Below are 12,312 nucleotides of genomic sequence, written 5' to 3' on the forward strand. Positions count from 1 at the left end.
CAAGGTTCACTGTATAATTATATTTATATAACTATACACATTAATTACATTAATTAAACTGTAATAATGCATTAGTTTACGATACCAGTTTCCTCTATGGTCTAAAGTTGATGTTTTAACACATGGAGAAACCACAGTGAATCATTGCAGGGGGAGGAGATAGCTCTGGGAAATTTAAAATGAAAAGCCATGATGTGCATGTGTATAATGTTAGATTCTGCATACTCAATGAATTTGGCAACGTTTATCAGCATTGTTAATTTCCACTGAAACAAGTATTTTAAAAAGTTGAAATGCTGCACATACAGAGAGAACAGCCTCAGAGCAGCAGTGAGCGCTTTATATAAAAATGTTCCATGAATCATTCTTGGACCAACCAAGGGGACTGAGGCTGTTTCAAGTGCCAGCCTGTATAATGCAATCTCAATGCCACACCTCAGGAAAACATTGTATTTCATTTATGACTGAATGCTGTCAGAGAACAAATACTCTAAAACTTGAATGGGACAGTTTCATTGCTTTTTAGAGAAATTACAGTGTAGGCTTAACAGTCTCTACTGTAGTGTTATTATATAACTGCCTTCAGATGAAAACAGCACAAACTGGCTTTTATAACTTTCTTTTTATAGAGGCAAATGTGAACGCATGTATATATTCACTCCAGGAAACCAGGATTACTGTTTTTTTCCAAGCTCTAAAATAAGTTATTCAGTTAGCTACTTACAGAAATTAAGAAATGTACTATTTTTTGTTGGCAGTCCACATGTTAATGAGGACTATGAGGCTAGTCTGACTAAATATTGCATTACCTTTTACAAGTAAAGTACAATTGTTCAATGCACAAGACAATGTATGTTTTATTCTTGTGCTACACGGTGCGTTATTTATCCAGGATGTAACTAAATATGCTTCTGAGATTCCTCACAAGATCAAATATTTAACTTCAACCGAATGTAGATTAGTAGCTACTTTTTAAATCATTGTATTATTCGAAAATAAAAGACAATACAAGTAGTGATATCTTTATCAGGTGAGGTTATGTAGACATTCAACTGTGAAATTCAAATAATGTCTTTCTTGTTGAATTCAGCACACAATCAACTCAGCCGGCCACCTCCCAGCTCTGTTTCTACTCTGCCCTCCAGAAACTGCAACAATACGCAGGATTGTCTCAGGAAGTGGTAACTTTATCTGTGAATAGGTATAGAAGTACCAAGTGCACAGTAGCTATAACTATTTTTCATCACTATAACAACCATATAATTACCCCCTCTTTGTTTGCTGGACTACATATGTTTTAGAACAGAGGCCATTATTAAGCAGTACTTTTCTGAGTTTGGAGAGCCTTCTATGGACCTGTGGCCTACGACACTAAAATACTTTCCTGTCTTACATTACTGTGATCCCACAAAAATCAATAAATCAAAAAGAAATGAAGTTCTATTCCTCTCACTTGGAAATATTCAGTGATTATGATAATTATTATATCTTGCTGTTACTTACATTGTTGCTAGGTTCTTGTCAATCTAGTATCATATTACAATTTCTCAGTTTTTGGCAATAATGACTGTAATGGTAGGAAAAAGTGAAGCTCACTTCAGTTAAGACAGTTAAGATCTAATTTGCATTGATGATTAATGTAAATTAATTAGGCAATGATTTACAAAGGTTTCTTAGAAAAGATTTAGTTGTGCTTTACAATTCTCAATTGTTAATTCATATCTTAACAGGGTGATTTTGTACTTTTGACTATTTGAGCAAATGTAGCAAATTTCTATTAAAAACAGTAAAAGCTCAAATGAATTTCAGCAATCTGTAGTTAATTTTAGCTTATTCATTCCATTTTCTGTCAAGGACTGCAGTTTCTCTACCATAGTGGGATATGGGTCTTATGGGTTGTGTCGAAAAAGATTATTTTTCCATTGTGAATAAAACAGCTCTTCTGTTTCTCATTTTATTTTGTTGCCTTTGTTCATTCATTACAGTAAGTATGTGAATTATTTAAAGCAGGCTTCACAGTATCTTCACTTGGTACATGGGAAACAAAGCATTGCTATTGACAGAGGAGTACACTGAATCTCAAACCCTCATAAATATAGCATGAGACTGTGACTGTGTTTCCTGCCCTTTCCTAACATGGAGGCCAAGAATGCATCAGTAGGCGCTAGCGTGTCCGTGTCAGAATGTGAAGTGTTTAATTTGCTACCTTTTTGCTTGATCGTCTTTAGTTGTCTGATTTGATAACAGAGCAGAATTTTTAGAACTCTTGGACAGGTGTACAGATGCTGGCTCTACTTAGATTAATCACATTAAAAAGCAATAATGACTCAAGTGGGATTTATCTTGGTGATCTTTTATTATCTTATTCCTAACTTTTGTAGAAAATCTTATGCTTTCTGATGTAGACTTACATATCATAGATGGGAAATTCATGGTTCTTTGAAAACTCCATCTTGGCACCACATTTGAGAAATCAATTACGAGCACAGTGAAATGTTAATTATGCAGGAGGCTCTAAAATTAAATTAATTCTAATGCCGTAAACAAGAGCACTCCTGATACAGTACAAGGTATTTGCGTCAGAACATTTTTTCCCTAAATTAATCTTATAATATCAAAACCCTGTAAGCGACAAACCCGTCAAGCTTAAAGAAGTACTATTCCTCTGCCAAAGTATGAAGTGGTTTGATTCTTTTTCAAAGACAAAATTTAAAATTACAGTACAAGCTATCTGATGAATGAGTCTGAATCAGGGAAGAGTAAAAATGCTTAAAGCAGAACCATTTTTCTCTTCATTCCAGGCTTTTTGTGAAATCATTTTTTGATCATGCTCCCTAGTGTCTGTTATAATCATATACTGTCTTTGTGCTTTAAATACTTTACTGTGTGTTAGGATTAGAGCTTCAGTTCATATCACAGGATTTCCCAGAGTAAAATGATGCTTTTGTGCAGTTCTCATGGCATACAAGTCATAATCAGGTTGCAGTGAGTACTGAAGTATCAGTCAAGGTCTTTTTTCTTCATCAATGTTGCACTGAGCCTGTCCAGCTCATCACCATCTCCTTGTTAAAGAGATACTCAAGATCAGGGTCTCTTAGATTATTCTGCATGAGAAGATGCTTCCTTAGAGAGCAATTTTCAATAAGGACATCTGATGTTTTAATGGTAGCAATGCATAATAATGATTATACAATATAATATTACAAGCTACTTCTGTGGCACAGCAGATTCAAATTAAATTATTTGAGCTATTTTCGCAGACGGTTGAAAAGCTGACTGCTGATCAAGGCCATTGGTTCAAAAGCATTCCACTCAATTGCACTTCATCTTCGCACCTAACCTGAATATGAAAAATAGGTATGCAATCTTATGAATGCAGGCAGCAAACTGTATTAATCTAAAAATGATTAAAAAGACAGTCCCTTATAAACCATTTACCATAGTAAAAACATTGTGAAATGTAGTAAAACACATGCAATGTAATAGTACAGTAATCACAGGAGTATACATAAGCTGGACACAGACTGACGAGAACCATCGCAATTCAGAGAATGTCAAATAACAAGAAAACTCCTAAAATAAGGAGTTTAGCAGGTTTATGGCGGTACTTCCTTAAGGGCTGGGACCTTTAAAGATGAATACAGTGATTTGTTAAAAATGTGGTGCATCAAGGCTGTAACGTCTTTCTTTTGTTGCTTTCATTACTGCCAATGGCTTTGAATCGTGGCTCATTGAGAACAGCACACAAATTGTATTGGTCCACTCTTTATCCCATGAGTAGCATGGCATTACTTCATAGAGGCAGCCTTATAATGGGTGTCAGTTTACATGTGTTCACTAGCACAATTAAAAACAAGCTGCTTGACCCAGGATGTATTACAGTCGTCTCTGACAGAAACAGAGGTGAATAATGATCTGTCTCTTTGGGCCCTGGTTTTCAATTGGAGTGTCAGTCACTGTAGCTGTGGGTGTGGATGAGACTTTTGCTCTTGTTTATTTCTATTTTTTCTTCTTTCATGGTGGCATGGTGGAGCAGTAGTTACTGGGGCCTGGGGTGCTTTCTCTGTGGGGTCTTGTATGTTCCCCCCGTGTTTGTATGGGTTTCCTCTGGGTGCCCTGGTTTCTTTCCACAGTCCAATAAAAAATACTGGTAGGTGTATTGAGTTCTGGGAAAATTGGCCTTGTCTGTATCAGCCCTGCGATGGACTTTGATCCCATCCAGTCTGCCTTGTGCCTGTTGTTGCTGCAGTAGGCTCTGGTTCCCCTGTGCTCCTGAATTGGAAAAAAAAGGGGTTAAAAAATGGATAGATTTGGATCATATGTTTAATTTTTTGTATGTCGCCCTAGTGACATAACAGCAGAAGACTTCAGTTTTCAGTCTGCCTTCCCACATAACAGCAAAAGTGGTCCACTAGGGGGCCCAATAATAATCTGGCTGTAATAGCCACAGATTTGAGCTTGACACTCGGTGAGTAATGCAAAGGTATCATTTTACCTGGTGGAGAAGCATCACGGAGATATCAAAATATCTTTACCTTTTATCTTTACTTTTTGGAGTGAAAAAGTGCACCATTTACTTTGAACAAGCAGAAACGATTGTGTCAGCATTGTTGTTGCAATTACCAGTGCTTTCTATCACTGTTAAAAGTTGCAAAAACTATTTAAAAAATATTTTCACTGTACTTTCACTTACGATACCCTGTACCTTTTCTCTCATGGTTTTCTGTCCGCCAAAGAGGAAAGACTGCGATGCACTGTAGAAGGTAAATCTTCCTTTTAGGAGAGAGTCATATATGAATATTATTTTCCGAGCCAAGCACTACAGCACCACCGAGTGTCCAATAACAGTAGCACATATTTTACGAAATGCCGAACATTTCATCTTCAGTTTTACAGTGAGGTTTCAGAGTGCTCTTGCCAGGTTTTGAACGCACAAGATCAGCTGAGAATCAATTACATACAATTATATAATTTAAAATGTTCTACTGAAAATGAAAAGAGAAAAGCTATACTTGACATCATTTGAAAAGATAAATTGTATTGGACACGATAGCAGGGTATTTTGATAAAATATTTTGTTTTTTATGTCGTATGGAAAGTGAGTCTTCATAGCTCAATAACGCACAAGATTTAACGGAAATTACCATGAAACACACCAGCACCGGTGTGACATGCTTGCTTTCAGGTTTCTCTATTTTAAAATAACATGGCATTTTTAAATGCATTGTGTCCAGTCGTGGGGCCAGTTCTGGAACCCGGAGAACTGAGATAAGCTGTTAAATTATTAAATTAAGCAAAGGCGATGATTAGGAGATCATTGCAATTCAGAGCCGACAAGCAATGGATAGCCCTGCTCTATCTTTTCCTTCGTCCAAATGCTAACTATTCAAAATTCAAAATATTTTTTGGTGAATTTTTTAAAAACATTTTTATCACATTTTTTTGGTCTGTAGTTTGATTCGTATTCCTATAATTACAGTAGGCATGAAGTAATTCTGCTCTGGAGCGGAATGTTTTTGAAAATCTCCTGGTCAGTTCGCAATGAACGCATTTACCACAATGTGGCAGTGACACCTCGCTTTTGAAGACTGTTCTAAGGGAGAACACCTCACCTTCCGAGAACAGTAGCCCACTGGTTAAGCTAATGTAAGCAATATTTAAATTTATTGCTGTTTAAAAAGCTTAAAAACTGCATTCCGACATTAATAAAATAACAGAAAATCAAAAATTCATTCTGAACGCACTTATAAATTCGGGGTATTCAATTGAATTATTTTTGTATAAAATACTTTAAATGTGCAACTATGTAAATCTGTATCAAGAAGACAAACTACTGTTACACAAACTAAACAGACACTCGGACATATGATTCTACATTGGAAACGCTGCATTTCTGAATGACGAGATGGGTATCAAGTCTGACTCCAAACTAGTGCTTCTAACTCAGGGTTTTGCAGAACCCCACCACTCATACAACTTAAATTATTTGAATGGATACTGACCTGGAAACACTGGAAATTCATCAGCAATTCCGTCAGGTCGCTGAGAGCTCCAAGTGCACTGTTTTCAGTCCTTGACCTTCGTTCATCGCCTCTTCAAGACTCATAGACAACACGTGTGATTTCTCTCATAATGTCATGAATCTTCATAACTTTTTATGCCGCATTCTGCGCAGTAGCATTCCTTATTTACTGTACGCAGTTAATGTTGCTAACTGCACGGTCTTACCTCTTGATGGGCAATGTTTTCAATCTGCGCTGCAGATGTTTTTTCTTGTCATATATGTTATTGGAAGTCCCCTGGGATAATGCTGTCTTCTAAAGCAAATAATAATAATAATAATAATAATAATAATAATAATAATAATACCTTTCAGCGGTATATTTATTGTATTTAATAATAAGTCTATTGATCAGCTATTTTAATCGATGAAAATGATGAATAATTTACAACATAACAAGTATAGTATGCTAGAGTACAGTTTTACAAAAGAATACCTGGAGTTCTGTTTGGTAACTCCTTGTAAGGTCCTGACAACAAGCCTAGAAAAAATACTACATTACATGTCCTGTTAAACGTCTGAAATATCTGTCGTCAGCAGCTGTTTATGACAAAAATGAAAATATGTGATTAAAATACAGTAAATTGGTAAATACGTTTTAGATGAGGTGAGTGTGGATTTCAGAAAGACATTCGTCTAAAAACACCTTGATCATAAAGTAACGTTTCAGTTTTTTAATAACTTGGACTCTTCACGGTCTCGATTTATTCGGACGTCGAAGTCGAATGTTTGTAATCAGCGCCCAGGTTAACTTTACCATTGCATGTGGACTGCCTTCTGCCCACTTGGTGATGTTAAGACAAGCTGTTTTCATAGTCCTGAAAGTAACTACATTAATGTGAACTCATGTAAATTGCAGAAAAAAACACAAACCTATAGCATGAGAAAAAGAGTCATTTGTATACAGTACGTTCGTTTTTTACTGTTCGTGTGTTTTTACCTAGCAGGATTTGTACACCATGTGGGGTCTCACACATATGCTCCTAAATTTATGTTTATACTATGAGTGTAGGAGTGTAATAGAAGAAGCAGAAAATTCCAGAGTGTTTTTTGGGGGGTGCTTATTCTTATATAGAAGGCTTGTGTATATACACTTTTAGGGCCTTGTTGTGACTTCAGACATGTAATTATGGTTAGGGCTGGGAGCATGTATTATATATTGAGAAGTGCTGAAAGTCAGGCAGAGGAGGCACATTTTCCCATTGTTATTTTCTGTTCATTCCACTCCCAGATTCAGTGCCTTCTTTATTTTTATTTATGAACAAGCTTTGGTTACTATATAATAGAGCTGTGGAATGTAAATCTGTTACACAACAGGAAGTGGTGGGTTTCTCATACTGACAGAAAAATGTGAATCCTCCCCTCATGTGATTAACAACCAACATGTCGAGACACAGCAGCAGAGCAAAATACAAAGATTGGCTCTGCTCTGAAGGCATGACTAAGACACTGGCAGAGTGCAGCAACAGCCACAGATCTGACCATTTCCACCAACAGTTTACCTTTTTTCACTTGTTCCCATTTTGAGTGGCAACAGAAACACAAAAGGGATTTTTATTTTTAGGGATTTTTGAGTCCATAATTCCACACAGCTCTTAAGGAGATGAGCGATCTGTGGAGTGCTTCATTCCAGTATCCAAGGGTTTATTTATGAGGATGTTTGATGCCCTTCTGTGCACACAAGTAAACAGCATCTTCATCAAGAGACTGTCAAATTACCCAACCTGAGGCCAAGTTTCCCTGGTGTCTAAATCATCTTCCCTCTGAGCATGGAACTTTCACCATTAATTAAACTACCTATTTAGTACTTGGAGCTACCTTTCGAATGTGAGCATAAATGGATGTCTTAATGCAGTGGACATTATGAAAACTATTCAAATGAACGTCTGGAAGTAATTAGCAGTGTGGATCACTCAAGGAAGGTTTAAAGTCGTGACCCCAGTTAAAGAAAGGAAGTGTTGATAGCCTTTCATCCTTTCAGTGGGGATACACTTCAACATATTCTCGCCTAGAACACTAGAACATGAGAGAGGATAGAAATGAGAGGAGACCTATGAGGCCTATATAGCTCAGTTGTTGTTAGCACATAAACAGTCTGAGGGTCTCTTCCAGCTGTTTCTTGAAACAACCCAGAGTATCGGCTTCCTCAACATGGCTTGGTACAGTAGCTTGCTGTAGACTCCCACAACTCTTTGCATAAAAAAGAGCCTCTTATTCTCTGTTTTAAATGCAGTTCACCTTAGTTTGTATTTGTGCCCTACTGTATGTTCCATGTTCTATTGTTGATTCTGCAGAAGCTAATTTGAACTCTTTGCCTTGCCCCATGATAGATTTGATTCTGGTCCAGGGCAGCTTTTGTGTATAGTTTGCATGTTTGCCCCATATAAGTGATGAAATGTCCTACCATCCAAAGACTCGCAGGACATGTGTACCTAAATTGTCATAGTATGCACAATTGGAAGATACAATTACAGATACAATCGCAGATATGGCCAACACCTTTTTAAACACCAGATCCACATTATATTCTCACCAGGAGTGGCTGTCTGCCTTAAGAAATTCTCCAAATAGGGCTTGCAATCCATGATGGAAACTATGCTGATATAAATGTGAGGAAATGTGCTTAATTACATTGTTAATGGAGATTTTGTACAGCTTTCCATTGAACATTGATGTGTGGAACCCATGCATCACCTCTGAATTGCAGGTATGGTGGCTGTAAGTTCTAGAGCTTTACTCATCTTAATTCGAATTTATGGCCCTACAGAAATAGGTTTTGTTTTTTTAAAAAACAATGCAGAGTTAAACAGTTTGTAATCAGCTGCGAATGAGTAAGTATAATGAAAAGTTGCTGTTGTGGGCATGTTGAGGTGTCCCCAGATAATAGAAGTAATAAACCTTCTCCCTCAAAGTGGACTCTATGCGGGAATCAATAACTTAAGAAAAGTTTCTGCTATCTGGTTTTGTAACACAATACATTCATTGGACAGCCCTTTGATTCCCAGCTGCATTGACTTCATTTGACCTATATGTTATAAATCTACTCTCACTGGTGCCAGCAGGAAATTTCTTGAATCTTTTTTTTTTCCTTTCACCCAAATAGACTGTTTAATGGTGAGACACAGAGGGGCCAGTCATTCCTGAGCTCCCTATTCATGGAACGCTCTCCATAGATTGAGGGTTAAGCATAATAAATGCTTCTTTCTGTCAGAATGGATTTTATAATTAATGGATGGATACATTAAAATGCTTTTCTATAATAATCTGGGGGCCACCTTGTCAAATAAGGAAAATAACCTCTCATCTAAAAATCTAAAATCGGTTCCTCTTATTTGCATTCAAAAGTACTTGTGTATGGTTTTTCACATCACACCCAGTGAAGTAATTTCAAATGCAGAAGAGCAGCACCAGTATGGCTCTTTGCAAAAAAACAATTCAATGTGTTCTTTTTGGGGTTTTGTCTTGCTTGTCTCTGTTTCTTTTTACTTAGTTTGTTTTGGTGTGGCTAGAAAGGGAAAGATGTTGCATTCCAGGCGTTAACAAAGCAAGGTATCACCTCAGCTGTGACATTTGAATGCGTTTTCTTTAAACCTACCATTCCTTTTAGAGGACTCTGCAGGAAGTGAAGGAATTCCAGAGACATTTGTTACTTTTATCATGCTAATTTATATTACTAAATGTTCCTGGATTTATTTTAACTGAAATTCAGCCACGGGCGCTTCGTAACTGTTTTTAATGTACTGACCCACTGACCCAAGGCTGTGATATAACATTCCTAACAGGACCTATAAGGACACAAAACTGAATGACTCAATTTTTATAGTTTCCTTCCCTCAGGACCATTTAAAATTGGCAATCAGCTGTACTAATTTTCTAATACAGAGATAAGGGAAATGTGGTAAATGTATCAGCTTAAAGTAACATTTTGAAATCCAGGGAAGTAAAGTAATTTTTAGTTATTAACATGATCCATGGTTAACGCCGCACACCAACCCTCTTCTAACTGTTATGGTTGTTGTGACCAAATGTCACAAAAACAATCTAAATTTCACTGTTAAATGTAGCAAGATTAAAATAAAAAAGTACTGAGACAGAGTTCAAATCCTGTCCTTCTGAAATGCGTTGTTACTGTGGAAAAGATAGCTGAGAAGGTCACTCATTTTTGTGTGTGAGTTCTTTCAAATTGTGTGACTGCTCAATGAAGATTCATTGGCAAAGCACTGCTTACTTGCTTCAAGGCCTTTCATAGTGTGCACCAAGCAAGTCTGGGCAACAGCTGCATACCTCTGATACCGGCGTCACCCTGCCTGGTTCACAAACATTTTACATCAAAACCAGAAAAAGCCCTTTGTTTGGACTCCACAGAGGAACCGTGCTTATCAGCAAGATCGTGGGAGACAACACAGGTAAGAAATCCATCTTCTGGAAACTATCAAAAGAGAGTAATTCTTGTTTATCATATTCTATGTATACACATTTGTATGTGTGTAAAAAACCTTCTATGAGATTTGCCAAGGCAGGCACAAGCATGCGGTCTGTAAGTGCTGTTACTGTGTATATTGGGGTTTAAGATGGTGGCCTTAATGCACATAGTCTAAAGGGCATATTCAGGTTTATTCAGTCAGACCACTTCAGCCATGAAAACTTGTTATTTTCATCAACTGAGTTTGGCTGTTTTTATTTCTCTATTTTGAATCCTTTACCAGGAAATATGTGTTTACTGTGTTCGCCAGCTCAATCCCGAGAAAGTAAACATTGAAAAGGAAAAGGAAAAATTATTCTAAAATTATATGTTGTTTTAAGGGGGTTATTTATTGTTTTTGATTAAGACAGCTTTAATTTATTGTAATTTTTGAAGTACAGAGTTAACAGAAAGAGACCAGACAAGTTGTTCTTTGTGACAAACACCTTCTGCCACCTCACATGCACAAACCACACTTTACACATGTAGAACAAACTTTCAATAATTCAAGACCAAGAAAGCAAAAACAATTAAACAACAATGAGGGCAATAGATACACTGCATACTGCCAAGATCAAAAGACTTTTATCTCCACATCATAATATTGCCATTGTTATATTACTTCCCCCAGGCTATCTTTCAATAGCTTCAATTTGAGTGTGTTTATCTAGAGACCACAGATTACACAAATGTGACAGAAAACATCCAAACTGTACTTTAAACCCACAGTGTTTTTGAAATTCAGTTTTTCTTTATTATATTTCTAGAAAGATATGCATACTGCTGTACTTATTTTGAAGGATGGCACATTTTCCAAATGTAAAAATGAGCTTTGTGAGTCCAAGTCTTTGCTCCATTGCTCAGACACATTTTCACATTGGTGCTGCTCTTTCTTGGAAACTGGTTATTACCTCGGCAAATGGGAACCTGTATTTACTATATGCATTAACAGAAAGAGTTAACATCAACTAATAAAAAACATGTAATGGAGATCTTTGGAGTTCCATGTGAGTGGTTATCCTGAGGTGCATTCCGAAGGTGTTAGAAGCACCTCAGAAGTGCTTTAATCTCTCCAGCAGTAAAAGAGTTTTATGGGCTGCTTTGAAATTCCTGCAGCAGGCTGTTTCCAGAGACCTTTGTCTTAAGCACCATAACCATGGTGAATTATAGAAACTCTTCCAAGGTAGAAAAATCAGTCAATAAAGAAAGATAGTTTGGAAGTATCACCAAAAAACACATTTCATAAACAAATTTCAAAGTTATTAAGGGACTTATATTACATCTTTCTTGCAGTCCTACTAAAATATATGCTAGTCTGTTAATTTATTATGGTTTCCTTATGAACAGTATTATAATATGGCCTTTTGTAACTATGCTAGTACAGAATGAGAAGTACATCTGTTACCCTGACATATGTTGAAGCTGATACCCCAGCTGATTTCTTTCAGGAAATGGCTGGATGAGATTCTTGGATCACATAGCTACAAGCAGCCAAATGTGTTAGATGGGCACAATCCTGTCGTTTGTAACCTCTCTAAGGTTCCGATGTCCACTTAAAGCCCATATTTAATATTAAAAAAGCAATATTAAGTCATAAATGCCATTAGTGATTACACTTCCTTATCCAAACCACATCTGCAGAACAGCAATTAAACATTAATCAAACATTAGTTTGTGGTTAAGTGAATCTTGATAAATTATAGTCTTATTATAATGCGTTAGCGTTTTTCCATTGCCTTTACGTGAAATGCTTGCTTTACACAACATGACAGGTGATATACTGTATATG

The sequence above is a fragment of the Atractosteus spatula genome, chromosome 7 (genome assembly GCF_055471065.1).
Source record: "Atractosteus spatula isolate fAtrSpa1 chromosome 7, fAtrSpa1.hap1, whole genome shotgun sequence".
NCBI lineage: Eukaryota > Metazoa > Chordata > Actinopteri > Semionotiformes > Lepisosteidae > Atractosteus > Atractosteus spatula.